We start from the raw sequence: 11665 nt of genomic DNA, 5'->3' as shown, positions 1-11665 counted from the left end.
ACAAGGTGGGGTCACTCATTATGGTCATCGTGGTGGTCTTCATCACACCATCGTCATCGTCATCGTCATTGTCATCATCTTCATCCCGTTATTGTCATCGTCATTGTCGCGTCATCATTGTTGTCACCATCACATCACCACCATCACCATTCCACCACCACCACTGCCATCTTCATCACACCATCGTCATCATCATCGTCATCATCATCATCATCATCTTCATCCCGTTATCGTCATCATCATCGCCATGTCATCATTGTCACCATCACATCACCACCATCGTCATCCTAGCACCACCACCATCATCATCTTCATCACCCCATCATCATCATCATCATTATCCCACCACCATCATCATCTTTATCCCACCACCCCATCATCTTCATACCACAATCATCATCATCATCGTTATCATCATCCCATCATCATCTCCCACCACCACCATCATCATCGTCGTCTTCATCATCCCACAATTGCCATGCCACCAACACCACCATCATCGTCATCTTCATCCCACCACCCCATCATCATCGTCATCATCATCATCATCCCACCACCATCATCATTGGCATCTTCATCATCTTCCTCCCACCACCCCACCATCATCATCCCACCATCATCGTCTTCATCCCACTATTACCATCCCACCACCATCATCATCATCATCCCATCAGCTTCATCCCACCATCAGCATCATCTCCATGATCTTTGTCCCATCATCCAATCATCGTCATTGTCATCTTCATCCCATCACCCCACCATCATCACCATCATCATCATCCCACCACCCCATCATCGCCCTCAGCGTGATCTTTGTCCCACCACCCCACCATCATCTTCATCACTGTCATCCCACCACCACCACCATCATCATGATCATCATCTTCATCCCACCACACCGTCATCATCATCTTCATCATCATCACTGTCAGCATCCCACCACCACCACTGTCATCCCCACCACCTTCATCCCACCCTCACCTTCATCATCTTCGTCCCACCATCACCCTCATCATCCTCATCCCACCATCCTCATCCTCCTGATCTTCATCCCACCCTCATCATCATCCCACCACCACCTTCATCCCACCATCTTCATCATCGTCATCCCACCATCCTCACCTTCATCCCACCATCCTCATCCCCACCATCCTCCCCCCCTCACCTTCATCGCCCCCTGCCCATCATCCCCATCCCACCTTCATCATCGTCACCATCATCATCTTCATCCCACCATCACCATCTTCATCCCACCCTCATCATCTTCATCCCACCCTCATCATCATCATCCCACCACGATCTTCATCATCCCACCCTCACCATCTTCATCCCACCCTCCTCTTCATCATCCCACCACGATCTTCACCATCATCCCACCGTCACCATCTTCATCCCACCCTCATCTTCATCCCACCCTCATCATCATCATCCCACCCTCACCATCTTCATCCCACCCTCATCATCATCTTCATCCCACCCTCATCTTCACCATCATCTTCATCCCACCACTCTCACTTTCCTCCCCCCTGGCCTTCCTCCTCCTCCTCCTCCTCCTCACCTGTGTTCAGGTCCCGGGGGGGCCGGGGGGCGGCACCTGCGGGGGGGGACACCAAGGGGTCACCATGGGGTCACCGCGGGGTCACCATGGGGTCACCAGGAGGTCATGGATGGACACTTGGAGGTCAGGGGTGGACACAAAGCTCACGGGTGGACACCACGGTGGACACGAGAAGGTCAAGGATGGACACAGGGATGGACACAGAGGTCACGGGTGGGCATGGGGAGGTCATGGGTGGACACAGGGATGCACACAGCGGTCAAGGATGGACACAGGGATGGACACAGGTTAAGGATGGACACTGGGATGGACACAGGTCATGGATGGACACAGGGATGGACACAGAGGTCACGGGTGGGCATGGGGAGGTCATGGGTGGACACAGGGATGCACACGGCGGTCAAGGATGGACACAGGGATGGACACAGGTTAAGGATGGACACTGGGATGGACACAGAGGTCACGGGTGGGCACTGGAATGGTCACAAAGGTCATGGGGGGACATGAGAAGGTCACAAATGGACACAAAGGTGAAGGCTGGACACTGGGATGGACACGGGAAGGTCATGGGTGGATACAAAGGTCAGGGATGGACATGAGAAGGTCAAGAGTGGACACAGGCATGGACACACAGAGGTCATGGGTGGACATGAGGATGGACACAGGAAGGTCATGGGTGGACATGAGGTCAAGGATGGACATATGGAGATGGACACAGAGGTCAAGGACGGACACGAGAAGGTCACAGAGATCCGTGAGGTCCCCGCCGCCCCCCGTGTCCCTGTCCCGTGTCCACTCACGGCAGCGACCCCAGGGACACGGCCCGGGCTCCTCGTGGTCACTCCCGGGGTCACTCCCGGGCTCCTCGTGGTCACTGTGGTCACTCCTGGTGTCCCTGTGGTCACTCCTGGTGTCCCTGGTATCCCTGCGGTCACTGTTGGCGTCCTCGTGGTCACTCCCAGTGTCCTCGTGGTCACTCCTGGTCTCCCTGTGGTCACTCTTTGTCTCCCTGAGGTCACTCCTGGTGTCCCCATGGTCACTCTCAGTGTCCTTGAGGTCACTGTGGTCACTCCTGGTGTCCCTGCTGTCCCTGCGGTCACTCCCATGGTCACTCTTGTGGTCAGTGCCGAGGTCCTTGCCGGTGTCCCTGGGGTCACTCCTGCTGTCCCTGCTGTCCCTGCGGTCACTCCCATGGTCACTCCTGCTGTCCCTGTGGTCACTGCTGTCCCTGCGGTCACTCCTGCTGTCCCTGTGGTCCCTGTGGTCACTCCTGCTGTCCCTGTGGTCACTGCTGTCCCTGCGGTCACTGCTGCTGTCCCTGCTGTCCCCGTGGTCACTCTCGGTGTCCCTCCAGCGGTCACTCTGGCGGTCACTCTGGCGGTCACTCTGGCGGTCACTCTGGCGGTCACTCCAGCGGTCACTCTGGCGGTCACTCTGGCGGTCACTCCAGCGGTCACTCCGGCGGTCACTCTGGCGGTCACTCCGGCGGTCACTCCGGCGGTCACTCCAGCGGTCACTCCGGAAGTGTCCGCAGGGGCCGCAGGTGGCGCGGCGCAGCCGGGGGGACACGGTCACCTCCACGCCGTCCCCGGGGCCGGCGGCCACGCGCAGGTCAGGGGTCACCAGCAGCAGGGCGGGGCCGGGGGCGGGGCCGGGGGCGGGGCCAACGCAGGCGGAGCCGTCCGGGAGGCAGAAGGGCAGCGGGAGGGGGGATCCGTCCAGCTGGGGAGGGGGGGAGGGGGGGAGGGAGGGGCTTCATCATCATCATCATCATCATCATCGTCATTGTCATCATCATCATCATCATCATCATCTTCATCGGCATCATCGGCATCCTTCATTCAACCTTCTCCATTCAACCTTCATCCATCATCGTCACCATCGTCGCCATCATCGTCATCATCATCGTCATCATCATCGTCATCATCATCATCCTTCCATCAACCTTCTCCGTCCATCCTTCATCCATCATCATCATCATCATCAACTCCATCATCATCATCCTTCATCCAACTGTCTTCATCCATCCTTTATCCATCATCATCATCGTCATCCTTCATCCAACCTTCATCTCCATCGTTCATCATCATCATCGTCATTGTCAACTCCATCATCATCATCATCGTCATCGTCATCATCATCATCCTTCCTCCAACCTTCTTCATCTCCATCGTTCATCATCACGCTCATCATCATCATCAACTCCATCCTTCATCCTTCATCCTCATCATCCCCATCCATCATCCATCCATCATCTCCATCACCTTCATCCACCTCCCCCCAAGCCCCGCCCCTTTTCTGTCTCACCTGAGCCCCGCCCCCGCTCAGGCTCCACCTCCTCTCCTTGTCCGTCACCGTCACCGTCGCCGGCCCCGCCCCCTCGGCCCCTCCCCCCTCCAGCGCCACCTCCAGCGCGGGGGGCGGGGCCGGGGGAGGGGCGTGGCCTCCCGCCCGGGGTGGGGGAGGGGCGCAGGTGCGCAGCAGAACCACCGGGGAGGGGGGGGAGGGGTGGCGGCCACGCCCCTTCCGGAAGTGCCGTGAGCTCACCTGGCAGGTGGGGGGGGAGGGGCTGGGGGCGGGGCTGGGAGGGGGAGGGGCTTGGGGTGGGGGAGGGGCTGGAGGGGGGAGGGGAGAGAGAAAGAGAGAGAGGGGGGAGGGGTTGGGGGAGGGGCCCGGACAGGGATGGGGGGAGGGGAATGTCCGGGAACCTCCCCCGACAGGTGAGGGGGGGGCACACCTGGGATACACCTGGGACAGGTGAGATACACCTGGGGACACCTGGGATGCACCTGGGATACACCTGGGGGGACCTGGACACACCTGAGACACACCTGGGATACACCTGGGGACACACCTGGGCACACCTGGGTGATCTGGAGGCATCTGGGGGTGCCTGGGGACACCTGGGGGCACCTGGGGACATCTGGGACACACCTGGGGGGGGCCTCTGGAGGCACATGGGACACACCTGGGGGCACCTGAGATACACCTGGGGGCACCTGAGATATGCCTTAGCACACCTGGGCACAGATGGGCACACCTGAGAACACCTGGCATACACCTGGGATACACCTGGGGTACCTGAGCTTCACCTGGGGCACACCTGGGAGCAGCTGGGGGCACCTGAGATGTAACCGGGACACACCTGGGGGCAATCGGAGACAACTAAGACACGCTTGGGATCACCTGGGCGCACCTGAGCACAGCTGGGGACACACCTGGGGGCATCTGAAGACACACCTGGGACCTCCCACCCACACCTGGGACACACCTGAGCCCCCCCAGATGCCTCTCCCCCCTCTCACCTGCCCCCCAGGTACCCCCTCAGGTGTCTCACCTGTCCGACAGGTGCACTGCCCGGTGCAGGCCCCACAAAGCCCCTCACCTGTGGCACACAGGTGACCCCCCCCAGATGCCCCCCAGGTGCCCCCCCAGCCCCTCACCTGCCCCCCAGGTGCCCCCCCAGGTGCCCTCACCTGTCCCAGGTGTGCCCTCACCTGTCCGGCAGGTGCGCGGCTCGGCGCAGGCCCCGCAGAGCCCCCCATTGGCCGTCGCTGTCACTGTGACGGCGCCGTCGCCTGCCAGGCTCACCTGCAGCCCCGCCCAGGTGAGCAGCACCTGGCGCTGCCCCGCCCGGCGCCGCACCTGGACACGCCCCCCGGCCAGGGACACCGGCAGGGACAGCGGGCGGCCGCTCACCTGCGACAGGTGAGACACACGGGGTGAGACAGGTGAGACACACCTGGGACAGGTGAGACACACCTGGGACAGAGACAAGGACACACCTGGGACAGGAACAGGAACACACCTAGACCAGAACACACCTGGGACAGGTGAGACACACCTGGGACAAGGACACACCTGGACAGGAACAAGGACACACCTGGTGAGACACCTGGGACTGGTGAGACACACCTGGGACAGGAACAGGAACACACCTGGACCAGAACACACCTGGGACAGGTGAGACACACCTGGGACACACCTGGGACAAGGACACACCTCGACCGGCACACACCTGTGCAGGTGCGTCACTCACCCAGGCCGTTCTCCCCTCTCCGTGCCTCAGCTGCACCTGGAGCCCGGCTGCGGCCACGCTCACCTGCGCGGGGCCCGCCTGGCGCGAGAGCCACACCTGGAGCCCAGGTGAGCCGGGTGAGCCCCCGCAGGCGGCCACCAGCGGGCAGGTGAGCGGCAGCCGCCAGGTGCGGCCGTCGAAGGCGCGGAAGCGGCGCCGGCTCAGCACGTGGCACACGAGGGGCGGGGCCGGCGCGCAGGTGGGCGCGCAGGTGAGGCCAGGTGGGCAGGGCGGGGCCTGGCAGGTGGAGCCGGGCGGGCAGGTGAGCTCCTGGCAGGTCAAGGGTGCCTTGGAAACACACCTGGGCGCGGTTCTGTCCATGTGACAGGTGGAGCCGGGCGGGCAGGTGAGGTCCTGGCAGGTCCGAGGGATGGGGACACACCTGGGTGTTGATTTCTCCATGTGACAGGTGGAGCCGGGCGGGCAGGTGAGGTCCTGGCAGGTGAGTTTGATGGGAACACACCTGGGCGTGGTTCTGTCCATCTGACAGGTGGATCCAGGTGGGCAGGTGAGGTCCTGGCAGGTGAGTTTGACAGGGACACACCTGGGGGTTGATTTCTCCATGTGACAGGTGGAGCCAGGTGGGCAGGTGAGGTCCTGGCAGGTTGAGATGATGGGAACACACCTGGGGGTCGATTTCTCCATGTGACAGGTGGAGCCGGGCGGGCAGGTGAGGTCCTGGCAGGTGAGTTTGATGGGGACACACCTGGGCGTGGTTCTGTCCATGTGACAGGTGGAGCCGGGTGGGCAGGTGAGGTCCTGGCAGGTCTGAGGGATGGGAACACACCTGGGCGTGGTTCTGTCCATGTGACAGGTGGAGCCGGGCGGGCAGGTGAGGTCCTGGCAGGTCTGAGGGATGGGAACACACCTGGGCGTGGTTCTGTCCATGTGACAGGTGGATCCAGGTGGGCAGGTGAGGTCCTGGCAGGTGAGTTTGATGGGGACACACCTGGGCGTGGTTCTGTCCATGTGACAGGTGGAGCCGGGTGGGCAGGTGAGGTCCTGGCAGGTCAATGGTGCCTTGGGGACACACCTGGGCCAGCCCTGCAGCACCTGGCAGGTGGCACCTGGCTCGCAGGTGACGTCGGAGCAGGTCAGGGCGGGGACGGCGCGGACACGGCGCGGGACAGGGACGCACTGCGGCCACCCTGCGGTCAGCTGGCACCTGCTGGCCTGGGGACAGTGCAGGTCACTGCAGGAAGGTCTCCTGATGGACATCTCGGTCTGGACACACTGGGGATGACCACTGACCATGCGGCACACGGTGTCCTGGGGACAGTGCAGGTCACTGCAGGACGGTGACCTTGGGGTCAGCTTGGTCTGGACACACTTTGGCCACCCCCTGACCAGGTGACACGTGGTGTCCTTGGGACACTGGACATCGTAACATGATGGGGGGTCATGGACGCACTGCGGCCACCCATCGGTCATTCTACAGGAGGTGTCCTTGGAGCACTGGACATCACGGCAGGAAGGTCTCCTGATGGACGTCTTGGTGGGGACACACTGTGGCCACCCACTGACCATGTGGCACATTGTCCCCTTCTGGCACTGGACATCCTGGCAGGATGGTCGCTGATGGACACACTGCGGCCACCCATCGGTCATCCGGCATTCGGTTCCTTGGGGACAGTGCAGGTCAGCGCAGGACGGTCTCCTTGGGGACACCTTGGTCTGGACACACCGTGGCCACCCACTGACCATGTGACACGTGGTGTCCTTGGCACAGTGGACATTGTGACAAGATGGCCGGTGATGGACGCACTGCGGCCACCCATTGGTCATTTTACATCTGGTGCCTTGTGGACACTGGACATCACGGCAGGAAGGTCTCCTGAGGGACGTCTTGGTCTGGACGCACTGGGGATGACCACTGACCATGTGGCACACGGTGTCCTGGGGACAGTGCAGGTCACTGCAGGACGGTGACCTTGGGGTCAGCTTGGTGGGGACACATTGTGGCCACCCCCTGACCATGTGGCACGTGGTGTCCTTGGAGCACTGGACATCCTGACATGATGGGGGGACATGGACACACTGCGGCCACCCATCGGTCATTCTACAGGAGGTGTCCTTGGAGCACTGGACATCCTGGCATGAAGGTCTCCTGATGGACGTCTTGGTGGGGACACACCTTGGCCACCCAGCAATGACCTGGCACACGTGGCCTTTCTGGCACTGGACATCCTGACATGATGGTCGGTGATGGACACACTGCGGCCACCCATCGGCCATCTTGCACCTGGTGCCCTGGGGACAGTGCAGGTAATGGCAGGAAGGTCTCCTGATGGACGTCTCGGTGGGGACACACTGTGGCCACCCACTGATCATGTGGCACATTGTCCCCTTCTGGCACTGGACATCCTGGCAGGATGGTCGCTGATGGACACACTGCGGCCACCCATCGGTCATCCGGCATTGGGTTCCTTGGGGACAGTGCAGGTCACTGCAGGAAGGTCTCCTGATGGACGTCTTGGTCTGGACACACTGGGGATGACCACTGACCATCTGGCATCTGCTGTCCTGGGGACAGTGCAGGTCACTGCAGGATGATCTCCTTGGGGTCAGCTTGGTCTGGACACACTTTGGCCACCCCTTGACCATGTGACACGTGGTGTCCTTGGGACACTGGACATCATGACATGATGGGGGGTCATGGACACACTGCGGCCACCCATCGGTCATCTTACATGTGGTGCCCTGGGGACACTGGAGGTCAGCACAGGAAGGTCTCCTTGGGGTCAGCTTGGTCTGGACACACCGAGGCCATCTGTTGATCATGTGGCACGTGGTGTCCTTGGGACACTGGACATCGTGACACGAGGGTTGGTGATGGACACACTGCGGCCACCCATCGGTCATCTGGCATTGGGTTCCTTGTGGACACTGGACATCACGGCAGGAAGGTCTCCTGATGGACGTCTTGGTCTGGACACACTGGGGATGACCACTGACCATGTGACACTTGGTGTCCTTGGAGCACTGGACATCCTGACATGATGGTTGGTGATGGACACACTGCGGCCACCCATCGGTCATCTTGCACCTGGTGCCCTGGGGACAGTGGAGGTCACGGCAGGAAGGTCTCCTGATGGACGTCTTGGTCTGGATGCACTTTGGCCACCCACTGACCATGTGGCACGTGGTGTCCTTGGGACACTGGACATCACTACAGGATGGTCGCTGATGGACACACTGTGGCCACCCTTTGGTCATCTTACATGTGGTGTCCTTCGGACAGTGGAGGTCACTGCAGGACGGTCTCCTGATGGCTGTCGTGGTGGGGACACACTGTGGCCACCCACTGACCATGTGGCACGAGGTGTCCTTGGAGCACTGGACATCCTGGCAGGAAGGTCTCCTGATGGACGTCTTGGTCTGGACACACTGGGGATGACCACTGACCATGTGGCACATTGTCCCCTTCTGGCACTGGACATCATTACATGATGGTCGCTGATGGACACACTGCGGCCACCCATCGGCCATCTTGCACCTGGTGCCCTGGGGACAGTGCAGGTCACGGCAGGAAGGTCTCCTGATGGACGTCTCGGTGGGGACACACCGTGGCCAGCCACTGACCATGTGGCACATTGTCCCTTTCTGGCACTGGACATCCTGGCACGAAGGTCTCCTGATGGACGTCGTGGTCTGGACACACCGAAGCCATCCGTTGACCATCTGACACGTGGAACCTTTGGAGCAGTGGACATCGTGACACGAGGGTTGGAGATGGACACACTGCGGCCACCCTGCGGTCACCTTACACCTGGTGCCCTGGGGACAGTGCAGGTCACTGCAGGAAGGTCTCCTGATGGACATCTCGGTCTGGACACACTGGGGATGACCACTGACCATGCGGCACACGGTGTCCTGGGGACAGTGCAGGTCACTGCAGGACGGTGACCTTGGGGTCAGCTTGGTCTGGACACACTTTGGCCACCCCCTGACCATGTGACACGTGGTGTCCTTGGGACACTGGACATCGTAACATGATGGGGGGTCATGGACGCACTGCGGCCACCCATCGGTCATTCTACAGGAGGTGTCCTTGGAGCACTGGACATCACGGCAGGAAGGTCTCCTGAGGGACGTCTTGGTGGGGACACACTGTGGCCACCCACTGACCATGTGGCACATTGTCCCCTTCTGGCACTGGACATCCTGGCAGGATGGTCGCTGATGGACACACTGCGGCCACCCATCGGTCATCCGGCATTGGGTTCCTTGGGGACAGTGGAGGTCACTGCAGGACGGTCTCCTGAGGGCTGTCGTGGTGGGGACACACTGTGGCCACCCACTGACCATCTTGCAGGAGGTGTCCTTGGAGCACTGGACATCCTGGCAGGAAGGTCTCCTGATGGACGTCTTGGTCTGGACACACTGGGGATGACCACTGACCATGTGACACGTGGTGTCCTTGGGACACTGGAGGTCCTGACATGATGGTCGCTGATGGACACACTGCGGCCACCCATCGGTCATCTTGCACCTGGTGCCCTGGGGACACTGGAGGTCACTGCAGGAAGGTCTCCTTGGGGTCACCTTTGTCTGGATGCACCTTGGCCACCCATCAATCATCTGGCACGTGGTGTCCTTCTGGCAGTGGACATCACGGCAGGATGGCTGGATGTGGACACACCGAGGGTGACCACTGACCATGTGGCACGAGGTGTCCTTGGAGCACTGGACATCATGGCAGGAAGGTCTCCTGATGGGTGTCTTGGTGGGGACACACTGGGGATGACCACTGACCATGTGGCACGTGCTGTGCTTCTGGCACTGGACATCACGGCAGGATGGCTGGATGTGGACACACCTGGGCTGGCCATTGGTCATCTGGCACGAGCTTCCATGGGGACACTGGAGGTCACTGCATGAAGGTCTCCTGATGGGGACACACTGGGGATGACCACTGACCATGTGGCACGTGCTGTCCTTCTGGCACTGGACATCACGGCAGGATGGACGCTGATGGACGCATTTTGGATGACCACTGACCATGTGACAAGAGAAGCCCTTGGGACACTGGAGGTCACTGCAGGACGGTGGCCTTGGTGCCACCTTGGTGAGGGCACACTGAGGGTGACCATTGGTCATCTGGCACAAGGTGTCCTTGGGACACTGGAGGTCAGCACAGGATGGACTCTGGATGGACATCTTGATGTGGACACACCGGGGATGACCACGGACCATGCGACATGAGGTGTCCTTGGGACACTGGAGGTCACGGCAGGAAGGTCTCCTGATGGACATCTTGTTCTGGACACAGTGTGGCCACCCATCGACCATCTGGCACGAGGTGTCCTTGGGACACTGGACATTGTCACACGATGGTGGCTGATGGACACACTGAGGGTGACCGTTGGTCATCTGGCACGAGGTGTCCTTGGGACACTGGAGGTCACTGCAGGAAGGTCTCCTGATGGACGTCTTGGTGTGGACACATCTGGGCTGACCACTGACCATCTGGCACGAGGTGTCCTTGGGACACTGGAGGTCACTGCAGGAAGGTCTCCTGATGGACATCTTGGTGCGGACACACTGAGGATGACCATTGGTCATCTGGCACAAGGTTCCTTGGGGACAGTGGACATCACGGCAGGATGGACTCTTGATGGACGTCTTGGTGTGGACACAGCGTGGCCACCCCTGGAGCAGGTGACACGAGGAGCCCTGGGGACACCGGACGCTGTCACACGATGGTGGCTGATGGACACACTGAGGGTGACCATTGGTCATCTGGCTCGAGGTGTCCTTGGGACACTGGAGGTCACTGCAGGACGGACTCTTGATGGTGTGGACACACTGAGGGTGACCGTTGGTCATCTGGCATTGGGTTCCTTGGGGACAGTGGACATCACGGCAGGACGGTGGCCTTGGTGGCACCTTGGTGTGGACACACTGAGGGTGACCACTGACCATGTGGCACGAGGTGTCCTTGGGACACTGGAGGTCACTGCAGGATGGACTCTTGATGGACATCTTGGTCTGGACACAGCGTGGCCACCCATCGACCATCTGACACA

Source organism: Ammospiza nelsoni, chromosome 34, assembly GCF_027579445.1.
Source record: "Ammospiza nelsoni isolate bAmmNel1 chromosome 34, bAmmNel1.pri, whole genome shotgun sequence".
NCBI lineage: Eukaryota > Metazoa > Chordata > Aves > Passeriformes > Passerellidae > Ammospiza > Ammospiza nelsoni.
Note: the sequence above shows the minus strand (reverse complement) of the source record.